Consider the following 15,945-nt stretch of genomic DNA (forward strand, 5'->3'; position numbering starts at 1 on the left):
AATACACAAAGCAAAAACTGAAAGCAGCCCAATATGAAATTGACAAATTCATTTCTATATATATTCTCCCTCAATAACTGATTAATTAAGCTGCCAAAAAATGAGTAAGGAAGAGGGAAGATTTGAATAACACAATTAACTGGCTTAAGCTAATGAACAATTAACTGGCTTAAGCTATTGACTACTGTAACCAGTTACTTTATTTTCATGAAAACATGGGAACATCTGCGAAAACTATGTACTAGGCCATAACACAAAATTGCCACAAATTTCAAGGAAATGGACTCACGTAGACCACATTCTCTAATCACAATGTATTAAAATAGAAAAAATAATGGCTAAAGGTTCTGGAAATTTAAAAAATAAAATAAAAGCATATAAAGAACTCATAAGTCAAAGAAGAAATCCTAGTGAAAATGCAAAAAACTTACATGTGAACAGTAAAAACGCTACAAATCAAAACTGTGGAATACAAATATCGCTAAAGCAATACTTGAGGCAAATTGATTGGGCTCATGCATGTGTGTGTAAGAAGAAAGGCTGGAAGTTAATGAGTTAAATCTTGTAAAGGTAAGAGATTATAAAAAGAATGAAGTCAATAGAAGGAAGGAAATAATAAGGATGAGAACGGAGATTAATAAAATAAAAAAATAATGACACAATAGAGAAAAGAAAGCCAAATTTCTTTGGAAAATCTGGGGGAAAAAAACTGTAACTCTAGTGATATTGATCAAGAGAAAAAGGAGGACAGCACTAAGCTGTGGGGGTAGAAAGTGGTGGCCAACTCTATAGGCTTTCTTATCCCACTGTGACCTAGAAGGAAGTTGGGTTTTGTGTCCATCCAAAAGCCCCAGCCCTCCTGAGAAGTGGTCTTGACTGAACAAGCACAGCACATCTGCCCATCTCCAAAGCACTCCCACTAGATCTCACTTCTTTGGGAAGCCCTTCCTCTTAGGGGAAGCAATTTTAACCATCTCCCTGATTAGCCAAAAATGGTGCTGGGCTCTTTTTGTTTCTCATTCTCTTAACCGGTTCTGGATCATTTAAAGAAGAGAAGGGGAAGATAACAGCACTGCATTGGCATCCACCACCACCAGCAGTCTGAAGGGAAGGAAACTGAGGCAGAAAGTGAGGGTGACCACAGTGGGAAGGGAAGCATCAGGTACCCAGAAGCTGAGGGGGAGAGATTCGAGACTGGGAGCCCAAAGGGACAGTTAGGGGATTTCCGAAGCATTCAGGCACCAGACTGCAAGATCTGCCGTCCTGGGAGGCACCTGACATTTACTGGACTGCAAAGCTGAAAAACCAACTCGCAGATTTCTAAAAGACTAAACAGAGATTCAATTAAAACAGCATTTTTTCTTTTTCTTCTAATTAGCCATAAAAGAGACTAATCTTGACTATGCTGGTTACATGTCATTCTAGTAAATCAAAGTCCCTAATGATCAATAAATTGCTTTTCAAAAAAAGGCAAAACACCCAAACCACATTTATATAACACAAACACAAAACAGCACCTTCCATATTTTCTGAGTCTGGAGCTACACAGATAAAGTGAAATGACGCTTGAGACAATGGTTTTCAAGAGGAGGTTAGGAAGATGTTTGGGGCGAGAAGCACTGCTTATCCAGACTGTGAATCTTCAGAGAAAACAATGCAAAGAGACGGGTAATTTTCCTTTTCGGCAGTGATATAGATAGTACATCCAAGCCTAGAAAATGACCCTGCACACTTTAGGGTAGTTCTATTTCATACCACAAAGAAAGAACCGTATAGAAGGACATGGTAATCTGAGTCACGAGTCAGTGTCAGAAGATGATTTGGGGACTCTGGCAAATAGCCACAACAGATCCTGGGGCCACGGGCGGGCACCTCCGTCCTCCAGGCACCCGCCCTTCCTTGCACGTCTTGCGTTCTTTTCTCAAGTGTCTGCTCAGTGAGATTAAATTGTCAGCCCACAGAATGGATTTGTGCATCCCAGCTGCAGATCGCGTGTCTGTCGTATCTGTGGCATTACGCTGTAAATCACAGCCACAAAAGAACTTTCTACAGAGTGTTTTTCTTTCCCCAGCTGATGATATATAAATATATAAAAAAAAAAAAAAAAAAAAAAAAAACGAACTCATAATTACTGACAGAAGAAAATGGGGGAATATAACACATGGTCGAACACCAAACCAGAAACAGTTTTCAGACAGCATTTACGCAGTTTCATTAGGCTCTTTTTAGGTCCCTTCCACAAATGCAGACTTGATTCTCAGAGTACATTTGAATGGGGTCAGGTTTCTTTCAGTAAAGTTTCCAGCCTGTTTCCAACCGAGTTCCTCATCCAGCTTTTTCCCTACTAACCTTCTAGCAGTTTCATGCTGTTCTAGTCTTACTTCTATGTACTTCTATGTAATCGTTTCTATGATGCAAGTTTCTAAATGAAAAGGTCAACAACCTCTGAGTTTTGCTAAATGAACTTTAGGACAGTTACGTACACACAAACATACATACCTACTATGTTTTCTTTCAACGCCTTTGTTCTCCCTTCTCTAATAGTATCGGTTCCTTTATGGGCCAGACACTATCCATACACAGTGCCACGGAAGTTTAACTGAGTATGGCCGCTTTGGAGAGCAATTTGGCAACAGGTCATCAAGCTGTGAAACTGCATATAATATGATCCTGCAATCCCACTTCTGGGCACAGATCCTCAAGAATTTCTTTTGCATGCACATAAATACATTTCCGGGATGTTTATTGCATGTATATACGTAATAGCCAAAAAATACAGAGATAATCTAAAGTCCATCACGGGGGAACAGCTTTTTGAAATACGGTATTTTCATATGACAGAATATTTAACATTAAAAATATGAACATGATTTGTATAAAACAATCTGTTCTCTCTCAAAAAAAAAAAAAAAAAAAAGCAGAGTGATAATGCAAGTTTCTTTTACAGAAAGTAAAAGAGAAACAACCCTCGTGGAAAATTCTATAGTGAAGTCAGCTTTGAAGAACCAATAAACATGAAGATATGTTCTGTCTTCCTAGAAAAGAAAAGCTAAACGAATAAACAAAACAACCCAGGATTCTGGCTTTTTTCCTTTGCCCGTGAAACTGGAAATGATGATGAATAATTGTATTTATCGCTGGCAAGTCATGGGGATCTGTCATACTCATATGCGACTAATAGCAAAATCAATTTATAAACTTTCCTGGGGGGTTAATTGGCAATGTGTACCAAAAATGTAAGGAAAAGTAAACAACTTTCAACAAAGTAATTCATACAAATGAAACAGAGATGTGCACAAGGATGAAGTTACAATAAAAAGTATAAAGTGCTTCAGGTTTTAACAAAAAGAAGGATTTGTTAAATAAATTATGGTACATAAATGAAATGAATTATTACGAGGATACAAATGTCACAGAAGAATAATCATTGACTTTAACATTGCTCGTATGTTGCTGAATTTAAAAAATGATCCTATATGTGTTTGAAAAATCATATTCAAATGGTCCTTATTATTCAAGATATCTGGTGCCAGAGAAGAGTCACATAAAGTGAATCCATTTAAAATGGAGACCAAATTATGGGAAATTAAAAGTTTTGATGAGCACAATATATATTTGAAGAAAAAGAAACACAAAAATATAGTTTATTTGGTATTTTACCAAATTTCCGTAATAATATTTTTCATTAAAATGGATCTTTAGGAAAGATCCTAAAATTCATGTCGAAGCCGAGGGGGTCAAGAATAACCGAGACCATTTTGAAGAAAAAAGCTAAGAAGAAAAGATTATACAGCCTTAATAATTCAATAAAATGGTATTAGCTGAGGAATCATAAGAGATTAATAAAGCAGAGTTTAGAAACAGATCCAAAATTGTAACCAAATTGGCATATTATGAAGACTGCAATAAAATAAGTGAGAAAATAGGAAACTATTCGATAAATGATAATGGGAGAAGTGGTTTTGAGTATGGAAAACAATTAGATCCCTGCCTCACACAATATAGAAATACAAATTTCAGAGGAGTTTTAAGATCTGAACGTTTTCTCTAGTAAAATATGGCAATGCCTAGAAAAGAAACTTTGAAAGCCAAAATGTATTTTTTAACAATCTCTAAGTGAGGGGCACCTGGCTGGTAGAGCATGTGACTCTTGATCTCAGCGGTGTGAGTTCAAGCCCCACACTGGGTGGAGAGATTGCCCAAAAGTAAAATCTTTAAAGAAAAAAAAAGACTCTCAGGGAAATCTAAAGTAAAAGTGAAATGCAAAGTGAAATACATTCTATGCTTATCAGATGAACCAAAATCGAAACATCTGATGCACAAAGATATGGGGACACAAGGAACTCCAACACGGTGCTAGTAGGAATGTAATGCGGGCCAACTACTATGGAGGGCAATTTGCAAAACCTGTAACAGACAGATGTTGAGGCAGGCATATCCTACTACCCAGTTATTCAACTTCTGGGGATATATATCCTAGAGACACTTACACATTTCTACAAGACCTTATCAAGGATAGTCCCTGCAATATTTCTCATAATAGCAAACAGTAAAAATATCTTTTTGTCCATCAATGAGGTATTGATGATACCAAACAAGGAAATATTATGTTAAAATGCATCAACTAAACTTTCAGTTATCAACAAATGCTATCAACATATGCTTTTAAAACAATGTTAGGTGAAAAACAGCAAATTACAAAAATAAATTAACAGACCTTCATTTACATAAATTTTTAAATGTTTATTTATTTATTTTGAGAGAGAGAGAGAGAGAGCACACATGCAAGCAGGGGAGGGGCAGAGAGAGAGAGGGAGAGAGAGAATCCCAAACAGGCTCTACACTGTCAGTGCAGAGTCCGACGCTGGGGCTCAGTCTCACAGATCGCAAGATTATGACCTGAGCCGAAATCAAGAGTCGGTTGCTTATCCAACTGAGCCACCCAGGCGCCCCTAAAATTTTAACCGTAAAGTAAGACTACACATTCTGATGAGCACACACTCAGTCCCAATGTTGCAGGCTGCATGGACTCAACCCCACATATATCCATATATCCATATATATATATAATATTATATATATGTATATATATAATACAGGGATATATGTGTGTGTGTATGTGTGTGTGTGTGTATGTGTGTGTGTGTATGTGTGTGTATATATATATATATATACATATATATATATATATGTATATATATAAAATACAGGGATATATATGTATATATGGTCCAGCACATGGTCAATATGCAATACTCTTAGCATGGTGGCCATCATGAATACAGTCTTCTAGGCAGCATCTTGATCACACGGACAGTGAAGGGAAAAGGCACTAGAATGGTCTGCTTAGCCCTCTCCACAGCTGGATACAAAAGCCCACACCCTGTGGTCTCCCCTTGTGACTTGGCCCCCACCTCTGTGTGGAACACAGAGGGCATTTCAGAGGGCAGCAGTCTGACTACACCTATACCTATTTATTCTTTCAAGTTCACCATGGACAGTGCGGTGTGACTATAGCTACCTGGCTCAGGAAAGAGAACTCCTTCTCTCATACCTTTGGGGGAATTCCGGGGTGAAATGAGTCCAAAATAATCACAACACACCTGAGCTAGCTTCTCAGTCAACCCTCTTCAAAATTCCAAGGACATGGGGCACCTGGGTGGCTCGGTCGGTTAAGCGTCCGACTTCGGCTCAGGTCATGATCTCACGGTCCGTGAGTTCGAGCCCTGCGTCGGGCTCTGTGCTAACAGCTCAGAGCCCGGAGCCTGTTTCAGATTCTGTGTCTCCCTCTCTCTCTGCCCCTCCCCTGTTCATGCTCTGTCTCTCTCTGTGTCAAAAATAATAAATAAATGTTAAAAAAAAATTAAAAAAAAAAATTCCAAGGACATACCACAGTTCCACACTACCAAAGAGAGGCCATAACGTCCCAACTCCACCTTCTCCAACACACAAGCCACCCTCCTAAAAAGCTGGGATAGGGTTCGATCCGTGGATTTAGGGTAGCAGGCGCCAGAGGGGAGGCCTGCCTGCCACACACTTTGGAAATCATTTCCGGAGATACTGCACTGTTGGATTTTATTCCTGGGATTCCTTACTGGGGGCTTGGGAAAGAATGCTCGGTAGTGCCGTTCTCCAGCCAAGGTGGCGCCACCATGTGGTAACAGCACAAACGGCTTATAAATCACTCAGCCTTGAAGTTCTGTGGTCCTCTACCAATTTTTAACATTGAGAGATTCACAATATTCCCATTTTTATGTTTCAAATGAGAATTAATTCATATGTTTTTTCATGTATATTTTCTCATGATACTATTTCAGGTCTGCTCTATTCAAATACACTCTATGAACAACCTGGCTTCAATGTCTCAATGTCAGTGCTGTTGTATCTGCGGTCTGGCTTATTTCACCACCCAAGAACCAGCTGGGGGACGAGGAAGAGACAATCAGTTTAGATTCCACCTAGATCTTAAGCCCAAATCCTCCCTACGAGCTTTCTGGACTGGTTAATGTGCAACTACCTTTGGTTAGCATCCGTTAAAAGAAGAAGTAGAAAATCACCAAGCAGCTTCGTTTTACCTTTGACACTAAACTGGTAAAAAAAATAATAATGAAAATAAAAATCAAGCTCACCTGAAAAAACTAAGCAGCATGATGGTTACCCTTGAGGGATAAGATCTATGGAGGACATGGGGAGACGAGGAATATTCTAGGTCTTAATCTGGGCAGGTGCAGGTGTGTCCAGCTTGTGAAAATCCACTGAGAGTACAGTTCAGATCTGTGCTATTTTCTGTTTTTATGTCATAGCTGAATATAACGTTAAAATAAAGTCACCAAGTTCAGACCCGTCGTCCCTCTTTAACTCACCTTTGAAACAAAAGACTGCATAAACAATAATAACCCAAAACAGGGGATGCCCATTTCTCTCTGAGGTATTCCAGTCTGCCCCAACTGACTTCTCTAAAGACCAAGGCCACAGAGGAGCTCTCCTTCTATCCTTCTGGACAGGGAGGAAGGAGACAGGATACAATCCATACCACTGTTTACACTGCAGAGCCTGGCTAGCCCTTCACTTTTCCTAAAACGAGCAGACCGTGGAGCAAACAATTGTCCCTCCCCCTCCACAGGAAACCTAGGCCACAAAGAGACACACACATCTCCACAGAGATACACTTCACCTTCACAGAGACAACACCCTCACACACAGATACAGTGCTTCGCCACCACCACAGACAGCCCCCAGCCCGGCAGAGACAGCCAGCTCCCTGCCCACAAAGACCACAGATGGGGCAGGGGGTAATTAGGAGAGATGTAGCTGCCCATGGCCAAGTGAGAGACATCAACTGGAAGATGAAAAGTAGTATTTTCAAAGTCTTGGCAGAGTAAATTTCTCTAGAAACAAAGATTTTTACATCTGTGCCTAGGGTCTCAGAGACTGCTGTAAAAAATTTTTGAAATCACCTCCACTTCCACCCACAGCTCAGATCGTCTGGAACCATCTGCCTTCTACGTTCACCTCCACCATGTCCCCTGAACCCTTACCGCCTTGGAAAGACTGTAACACAAGGATTATTCTGCTTTATAGATTTTAAATATTGAGGCTCGGGGGCGCCTGGCTGGCTCAGTCTACAGAGTATGCGACTCTTGGGGTCATGAGTTCAAGTCCCACATTGGGCACAGAGCTTGCTTTAAAAAGAAAAAAAGTTGAGGCTCAAAGATGTTTGTCAGGCATCACAAAACTATCCAAGTAGCCATGTGATCGCTGAGTAAGGGCGGGGTAGGCTGAGTTGGAGGGACAGAGAAACAATGTCAAAAGAGGAGGGGTAAGTCTCTCCCAAGCCCAAAGCTCTGAGAACCGCCCACAACCCACTGGAACTGCCTCAAAGGATCTGGAATAAACGACAGACATCCGGCAACAGTTACACATTCTGGGACTGGACTCCACCCTCCCCAGGGAAAGTGTGCAACAAACCCAGATCAAGGGGCAGGGAGTAGGGAGGGCAGGAATGAAGCCAGACTCCAGGCATTTTCCTAGAGCAGAAGGGAGCCAGGGTTGGCTAAACCAACAGCAGAGCGAACCCGCTTCTCTTACGAAGTCCCTGGACCCAAACTGACATGTCCAGTTCGTCTCTCCCATACTTATCTTGGGGACAGGGCTTATCTGGGAAACGGAAACGGAGCAGGACTCTCTAAGAGCAGGCACCTAGAAAATGCCCCTACCCCGCCGAGACGTTAGCAAATTAAATGACTGGGATTGGAGGGGATGCTGCAAATGTCTCAGGTCAGGGATTTCCGCCGCGGAAGCGCTCGGCACCGCGCTCCCCCCAAAGGTCCCCCACGGACGCCCCCAAACCTCGGTAGGGTCCCTTGGGACCGGCTCCCGACGTCTGCAAATCCCGCGGACTTGGAGGGAAGGAAGTAAGAGGAAGAGACCGGGATGAAGCCGAAGTGACCACCCACCCGGCACAGCGCGCCCCTCCCCAGGCAGTCCGCGGACCCGGCCGGAAGCGATCCACTAGGGTTCTTACTCCGCGCACGGGCCATGACCTTGAGTGAGTCTCTGACTAGCCCCATTTTACAGAAATTGAGAGTCCGAGAGAGCCAAGTCCGCCGCGCTGGCTGCTCCCGGGCGCTTACCCGGTGGTTCCAGGCGCCCGGCGGATGCACCTGCAGCGTAGTAGGTGCGCGGCGAACCGCAGCCCAGGAGCTACGTGGCCGGCGGGGAACGGCGAACGCGAGGGAAACGCAGGGACGAGCTCCGGCCGCGGCCAAGGGGGGAAAGGGGCGGTTGCGACTCTGCGACGAACCTCGAGCAAGTTCAACGCCCCCGCCCCCCGCAAGCCCGTCCGCAGAGGCAGGCTGGCCGTGCCCGGGGACCCTCCTGGTTCAGGACTCGCACGGGCGTGGGGGAGCGTGAGAGGCACCTCCACACACCCACCCCCGAAGTTGCGGCAACGCAAGGGGGACAGTGGCGCAAAGCCGCCGGAGGGGAGGAGACGGTACTCACGCGGGGTGGCCAGGCTGGAGCAGGTCCCTGGCCAGGGTCACCGATGGCGGCCGCGCTCAGGCCACCGCGCCTCAGGACGCCCGGGGCACCTGCCGCAGCGCGGCGCGTGGATGAGGGAGCTGCGAGCGGCGAGGCAGGGGCGCGCGGGTCGCTCGGCGCGCCGGATCTGAGCTGCAGCGCCGCGGGGGCTCGGCCGCCAGAACCGCAGCCGCAGCGGGAGCCCGGGAGCGGGCAGGAGGCGGGAGCGCGGCGGTGGCAGCGGCTGCGAGGGAGGCGCCCGCGCCGCAGGCAGCCGGGGCCAGCCTGGCCGCAGCCGCCGCCGACACCTGCTGGCCCGGCCGACGGCCAATCAGAGGCGCCCGGGGCGGGGGCGCGTGCGGAGGCGGGGCGGGGGGGGGGGCGCAGCGGGGCGCCCGGCCGGAGGGGCGGCGCGCGCTCGCGCCTGCGCCGGGGCACGGGGTGCCCGCCGGGCCGGTTCCTCGGAAGCTCCCCGGGCGCGCGGGCGGCACGCGCCGGGAGGGGCGGGGCGCATGGGGAGGAGGCGGGGCTGGGGCTGCGCGCGCCCGGGGCGGGGACCCGCGCCCCTTCTCGGGCTCTTCCTGGCGGCGCAGTGCAGTGCTGGGGCCACGGCCCGGGAGCCCCTAGGTGAGACTTCAGGTCGCTATCAGCCTGGGAGGAAGGTGTTTCCTGTCCCCTGCCCCTGAGCCCCGGGGCCCGGACCCCCCCAGACCGCGGAGTGACGCGTCACCCGAATCCGGGGTGGGCCTGGCTCTCCCAGCGCTGCCGCTCGCCCTGCGGAGTGTGGGCGCCCTCTCTCCCGAGCCTCACCAGGGCCGGCGTGGCGCTTCTCCAAACACAGCTCTTCCTCTCTTCACAGTCCCTGGGTATTTAAAGTCACCGTGGTGACCCATTCCCTGAGCTGGATTCCTTTCATTCTCCCGGGAATGTGCTGTGTAGCGCCGCCCAGTCGTTCAACACGCCCCGACTGGGTTCGCACCCGGCTCAGGGTCCGCCCCGGGCTACTGCGCGCGCAAACCTCCCAAGACCCCTTCGCCGTCGCACCGCCGGGTTAGTGAGCCCGCGCTGCCAGAAGGATGCCCGAGGATGGCCGCAAGTGACGGATGCATTCGGGCCCCTGGCAGGGAGGGGGTCCTGGTCCTGGAAGAACGCCCGGGAGTTGAAAGGTTCCCCCCCAGGCCAGGGCTTCCTAGCGCCTTTGCATCCTTCAGGCGCAGGGCCGGGAACCTTCCTGAGACTGACTGCCTCAGCCCCGACAACTAGACTGAAAACACATTGTCGGTTTTAGCTGCAGCCTGGGAGTCACTCCATCAAAATAACTCGTTTGTGGAGCTGCCCTACACTGGTGACTCCTAAAACCCTGGGAATCCTCTCGCAGGCCGGTGGATTAAGAGTGTCCTCTCCGTGTGGATTTGCTCAGTGGAATTGGATGGCTCCTTTGCTGATCTGTCCGCAGCAGAAAAAAGAAAAAAGAAAGAGAAAAGGAAGGAAGGAAGGAAGGAAGGAAGGAAGGAAGGAAGGAAGAAAGAAAAAAAAAAGGAAGGAAGGAAGGAAGGAAGGAAGGAAGGAAGGAAGAAAAAAACCTTTAGGAAGGGAACTTGGAAGGTAAAATGAGTTGATTTCTCTAAAGATCTGATTTCCTCTCTTAAAGGGATTTTATTATCCACAGACGGGCTAAAGTGGAAGAAAGTTTGTGTTTTGTTCCTTTTTTCTTTACATTCAGTTTTAATTTTATTTACCTGTACTTGAATACCATTAGCATGGGACGAAATTCAGAAAGTCCAAATGGGTACACAGGTAAGAAGACACCCTCCCACCCATGCTCCCGGCCTCTCATTTCCTCTCCCCGGGGGGGGGGGGGGGGGGGGGGGGGCATTGCTGTCCTGTTCCGGTTACCCTCCTAGAGAAAATGTAATCAACCAGATGTATTTGTCCCGTGTTCCCATTTTTGCCTTTTGTTATGCAAAATGGTAGGTCTAACTTTTGGCACAGGCCAGCAGAGTAAAGGTGTGACTTACTCTCCACCTGGGGGTTGCCGAGTAGTGGCTGCATCCTGGCAAGAACGGGGACTGGGTTCGAAGGTTATTTGACATTATGCAAGTGTTTGCAAAACTGTCCTAATCTATAAATTCGCCACTTTACAGCCTCTTTCAGAATCAAGATCCTAACATCTTTCCTAAGTTATAAACATTTCAAAAGAAAAATAAATGCGGAAGGGTTCAGCGATTTGGACAAGGTTACAAATAAGACAGGAAGAAAGTACAGATGGAAATCCAGGGACATTATGCACAAGAAAGAGCCCCAGTTCCCTTTCTGTTGTCTTATAGGGTCAGAAACAGGCACAGCGTCCATCCTTTGCTGAGCTATTAGTGACTTTTTTTAAAACATTCCGTGAAAGGTTTGGCATTCGAAGATGATTTGGGTAACAATCAGCCTGCTAGAAGGTGACCTAAAGTGCTACCCCCTTGACTACTCCATCCTGGGCTGTCATTCAGCAAAATTTTACTGAATTCCAGCAACATCCATCCCTTCTTTTGCTTCTCCTGACTCACAGGTAGTGCTTGTTTTTCCATTTTTTTGCATCGTCTTGACCACTGTAAAAGTTTGAATGGATTCTTCCTTTATCAAGAAGAGCCCGTTGACTTTTGTGCACCAAGGATATGTATCTCATCTTTTTAAAACATAAATCAGACAGTCCATTTCTTAGCCAGAAGATTGACGAGTTTATACTGGCAGGAAAAGGACATGTCTCAGGAGGATTCTGGGTAAAATTAAAAATCACAAAAGACCAGGGTGCTCCTATGACCTTACTGCTTCCTGTCTTTGTGACCTTGGACAAGTTACTGAACTTTGCTGAATCCTAGATTCTCTAAATTTAAAATATGGTATAATCCTCTCCACTGCCCGGCAAGATTATTACTGATACAATGTTTGTGAAATTCTTGGCACATAATGAGATTTAATATGTTAGCTATCTAAAAACGATTGTTTCAATCTGGGAAAAAACGAGTTTATAAAGGAAGTTTCCATACCATTTTGTGGCATCTGCTGGCATAGAAGTGATGAAACCTTTGCCCACTACTTTGCTGTCAGCCAAAACATAATATCTGATTTTCAAAAACAAAATTCTGAAACATGTATCTCTACCTCTTCCATTCCACGTAACACTTGTTAGGTAATATTAGTTATTTGGGTGTATCACCAATCTCCCCAACTAGACTGGAAATGCCTTGAAGTTGGAACCATGTCACATCTTTGATTCCTATGGGCAACTGGAACATTATCTTGATAAACCGTAGACATGTAGTAATTGTTTGTTGAATGAAAAGCAAGTGGGTGAAAGGAAAATTGGCTAAATTGGACCTCATCAAAAAAATGTTTTAAACCCATTTGTTGTGTAAAAGACCCTATTAAGAGGATGAAAAGACAGTGGTATGCTGGGAAAAAATATTTTCAAATAACACCTCTGACAAAGGACTTGTATCTTGAATATATAAAGAGCTCTCAACATTCAATAGTATACTCCCAAACAGTCCAATTAGAAAATGGGCAAATGACATGAAGAGATATTTCACGAAAAGATGCTCGACATCATTAGCCAAGGGAAATGGAAGTGAGAACTACCATGAAGTACGACTACATACTATCAGAATGGGTAGGATAACAAAATTGTGACGACACCAAATCCCGGCGAGGAGACAGAGAAACTGTGACACTTCACGCATTGCTGGTAGGCATGTACAAAGGTGCAACCGCTCTGGAAAACAGTGTGGCTATTGCTTTTCCGACAAAAACCGAACCTACCACACAACCCAACGATCTCGCCTTGGGCCTTTGTCCTGGAGAAATGAAAACGTATGCGTTGACACCAACTTTGACAAACCAAGCTGCATAGGACCAGTCCTCAGAGCTCCACCCAGCATGGTAGGAGAGCAGAGGACCACAACATACATCCAGTCTGCATGCCGTGTGAGGAAACAGGATGGAGTTTAGTGCTCACTAAGTGAACACTCATGTTTTTGGACAATCCGAGGAGAAATGGGAGGCTTCAAAATGCACACCCTGGACTCTGCTCTTCAGCAGTGATTAACTGGAAAAACAAAAGACATGTGACCATATGTGTATCTTGCGTTGATGACATAGATCATACTAGACGAAACAGAACTAGAAATAGAAATGCTTAGAAAAGAATTCATTGTTTCTAGTAAGTACAGTATTTTTCTCCAAGGTGGTTTTTTTTTTTTTTTTGGAACAATGAATATTTTTTATACAGCTATACATTCCCTACTAAATAATGGCTTCTAAAAAGCTTTATTGCCTTCTTTAGTAAGGTTGATTCTATCTTGGAAGGACAGTATAGAAGTAATTATAGAATCTTGTCATTCACTGATTACAGTATCCAATAAGGAATCCTGCTGCTGCTAAGAGATACTGATACAAAATGTTATTTTACGGGAGTATAGATGATTACCAACTTACAGAGCCTTCATTTGCGACTGTCTTCTCTTAGAATTTTCTTACTGTAAATTAGGTCCCCACGATAAAGCCCAGGCTTGGTTGATAACCTCTACAGCCAAATCAGAACGCTTCGCTGAACCCTGAACCAGTTGAGGTCTGAAGCAGCTGATTCAGCCTGCCGTTGTGCTGGGGACTAATAACATTAGCAATAATGCCCGGAAACTTAGCCAGTGCCCTGTGTGTGAGTGTGCATCCCCTTCGTAACAATCCTCAAAGCCTGAGGGATGGTTTAATTGCCGTGATCTTATTCACTGAGGCTTTAGCAATGAAGTTGCCATTGCAGTGGCAGTCAGGCATCCCCAGGCAGGTGAATCTGTCCTCTTTCCCTCGCTGCCCTGCTCTGCATTTTCTTTATTCCATAGCACCTGTCACCCTTTAACACACTATTAACTTTCTTATTCTGTTTACTACTTATTGTCTGTCTTCCCCACTAGGGCATAAGCTGCATGAGGGCACAGATTTTTGTTTTGCTCACTGAGCCTAGCACATAGGAAGTGCTGGATAAATATTTATTACACGAATGAAGATGCCAGAGAAAATGCTCATCCACCAACATTTACAATTCAAAGATGTTCAGAAGCTTTTGCGCATGCTGAATATTCACATTGATTTTTTTTTTTTTTTTTAGTCAGGTGACCTGAATTTTCATGTGTTTTGAAATTCTTTCCAGAGATGAAGCGTTTCCATGCTGGCTGCAGTGTTGACGGTTCATTGAGGATATTTCTCCTCTCAGTAATTCCCCCCTCCACTATGATCATCACTACCTTTAAGGCAGAGCCAAGAGGCTTATGACTCCAGGAGACAAAAAAGATCTGGAAAGAAAGGGGATATAATGTGGAGGAAGATTCTGTTCTGTAGAAAAGGAAAGGAGAAGAAGGAAAAGGAGGAGAAGAAAAAGGGGTAAAAGATGAGGAAGAAAAATAAGGAGGAGAAGGAAGAGGAGAATTAGAGGAGCATTAGAAGGACAAGGAGAAGGAGGAGGAGGAAGAAGGCAAGGAGGAAGAGGAAAAAGAAGAAATCTCTCTACCAGAAGAGCAAGGGGATCATTTGAAATGAGTGTGGTAGGTAAAAAATAATGCTGGTTCTCCCAAAGATGCAGGACTGAATCTTGTGAATCTTTCTTGGTCCCCAGGGCGCTGAGAATAGCAAATGAGGAAAGGTGGTGAGAAGTTGAAAACCACATAGCATTTGGGGCTGGCGGAGTTGAGCCCCTGAGAGACTGAATGTACAAACGGACAATAGCCAGACCAGAGATGACAACAGGGCTCTGACCCATGACCTCTCCAGCAACCAGGCAGGAAGCCAAACCACAGCCTCTGCGGCAATCAGCCCTCAATGATCAGGACTTGGTCACTGGCTACCGGCTTCCTTATTTTTTGGCCCTTGCTTCCAACTTAGGGACAACCGAGAAAGCCAAATACGCTCCAAAATCACGTAGGGTTGCCCTGCTTTTAGGTAGCCTGCTTCCGGCTTCCTCGTGCCCCAGCCTGCAGTCAGGAAGGTTGCTGGAAGCCTTTCCTCTTTTTCATTATAAAGCTTTCCTATTCCCCTGCCTGCCTTTGAGCCTCTGCCAAACACAAGTGCTGAACAAAAAGCTTCTGTTTATTTTCATTTGGGTGGTCTTCATTTATTTCCAGTTTTCCTAAAGGTTCTACTGAGACAAACTGCATTGCCCACCGCCACGAACCCCAGCCTTTACCAGGCGAGGTGCCCACAGAGGCCCCCTGTGCCTCGCCACTGTGGCTTGTCAGGTTCTCACCAAACATTTGCGAACCAGCCCTGGTCCTGAGCTCTGCTCTCTGGATGTGGAATTCCTCCACTATTTATTCTCAGTTCGGTACCTGGGTTCTGTTCTTGGTACCTATTGGCTTGGCACCCTTAATGTAATCAGGCTTTTTTTTTTTTTTCACCCGTTTTGCTCTTTTGCGCTTCTGTTTTGTGTGATATGCTCTCAAAAGTGTTTGCCATAGGAAGGAGAATCACAGAATAGGAAGCAAGCATAGGTCCCTTTGAGCCTGAGTTTGTGGTTCCCAGCAAAGCAAAGCCCATTGGGGCAAATTTTGCCACGTTACCTGTAAGACGGGGTGAGATTTTCCTTCTACCACATTTTTTGTTCTTTTTGTTCTGAAAGCTTGGCTTTGATCCAGAGAAAATGTTCTCTTTGCTGAATGTTCTCTTCGGTTTTCCACCTGCCTGGAGGTGCTGATGGTCAAGTCTGTGTTCAGAGGCAGCCAAACCATCAGGTTGGGGGCCAAGCTACAAAGTGCACAAGCATCACTTTACACAGGGTTGCCTGCTCCCAAGGGACCATCTCGGTCTAAATCCTTTACTCCTCCTCCTCCAGGAGAAACTCCTGCTTTCTACCTGAACTCTTCTTATAATCCTAATTCCCAAAATATGGCACTT

General features: G+C 45.5%; 1 protein-coding gene across 2 annotated transcripts in view; it reads right to left on the reverse strand.

The window, feature by feature from the left end:
* LOC122198849 (myosin VIIA and Rab interacting protein) overlaps positions 1-9,074 on the reverse strand; it is a 370,836-nt gene extending 361,762 nt beyond the window's left edge. For both annotated transcript variants that reach the window (XM_042903697.1, XM_042903696.1), the window contains exon 1: positions 9,004-9,074. The gene's annotated coding sequence lies outside the window, so the exon portion shown is untranslated. The remainder of the gene's footprint in view (positions 1-9,003) is intronic.
* Between the last annotated feature and the right edge of the window lie 6,871 nt (positions 9,075-15,945).

This window comes from Panthera leo, chromosome C2, assembly GCF_018350215.1.
Source record: "Panthera leo isolate Ple1 chromosome C2, P.leo_Ple1_pat1.1, whole genome shotgun sequence".
NCBI classification, from domain to species: Eukaryota; Metazoa; Chordata; class Mammalia; order Carnivora; family Felidae; genus Panthera; species Panthera leo.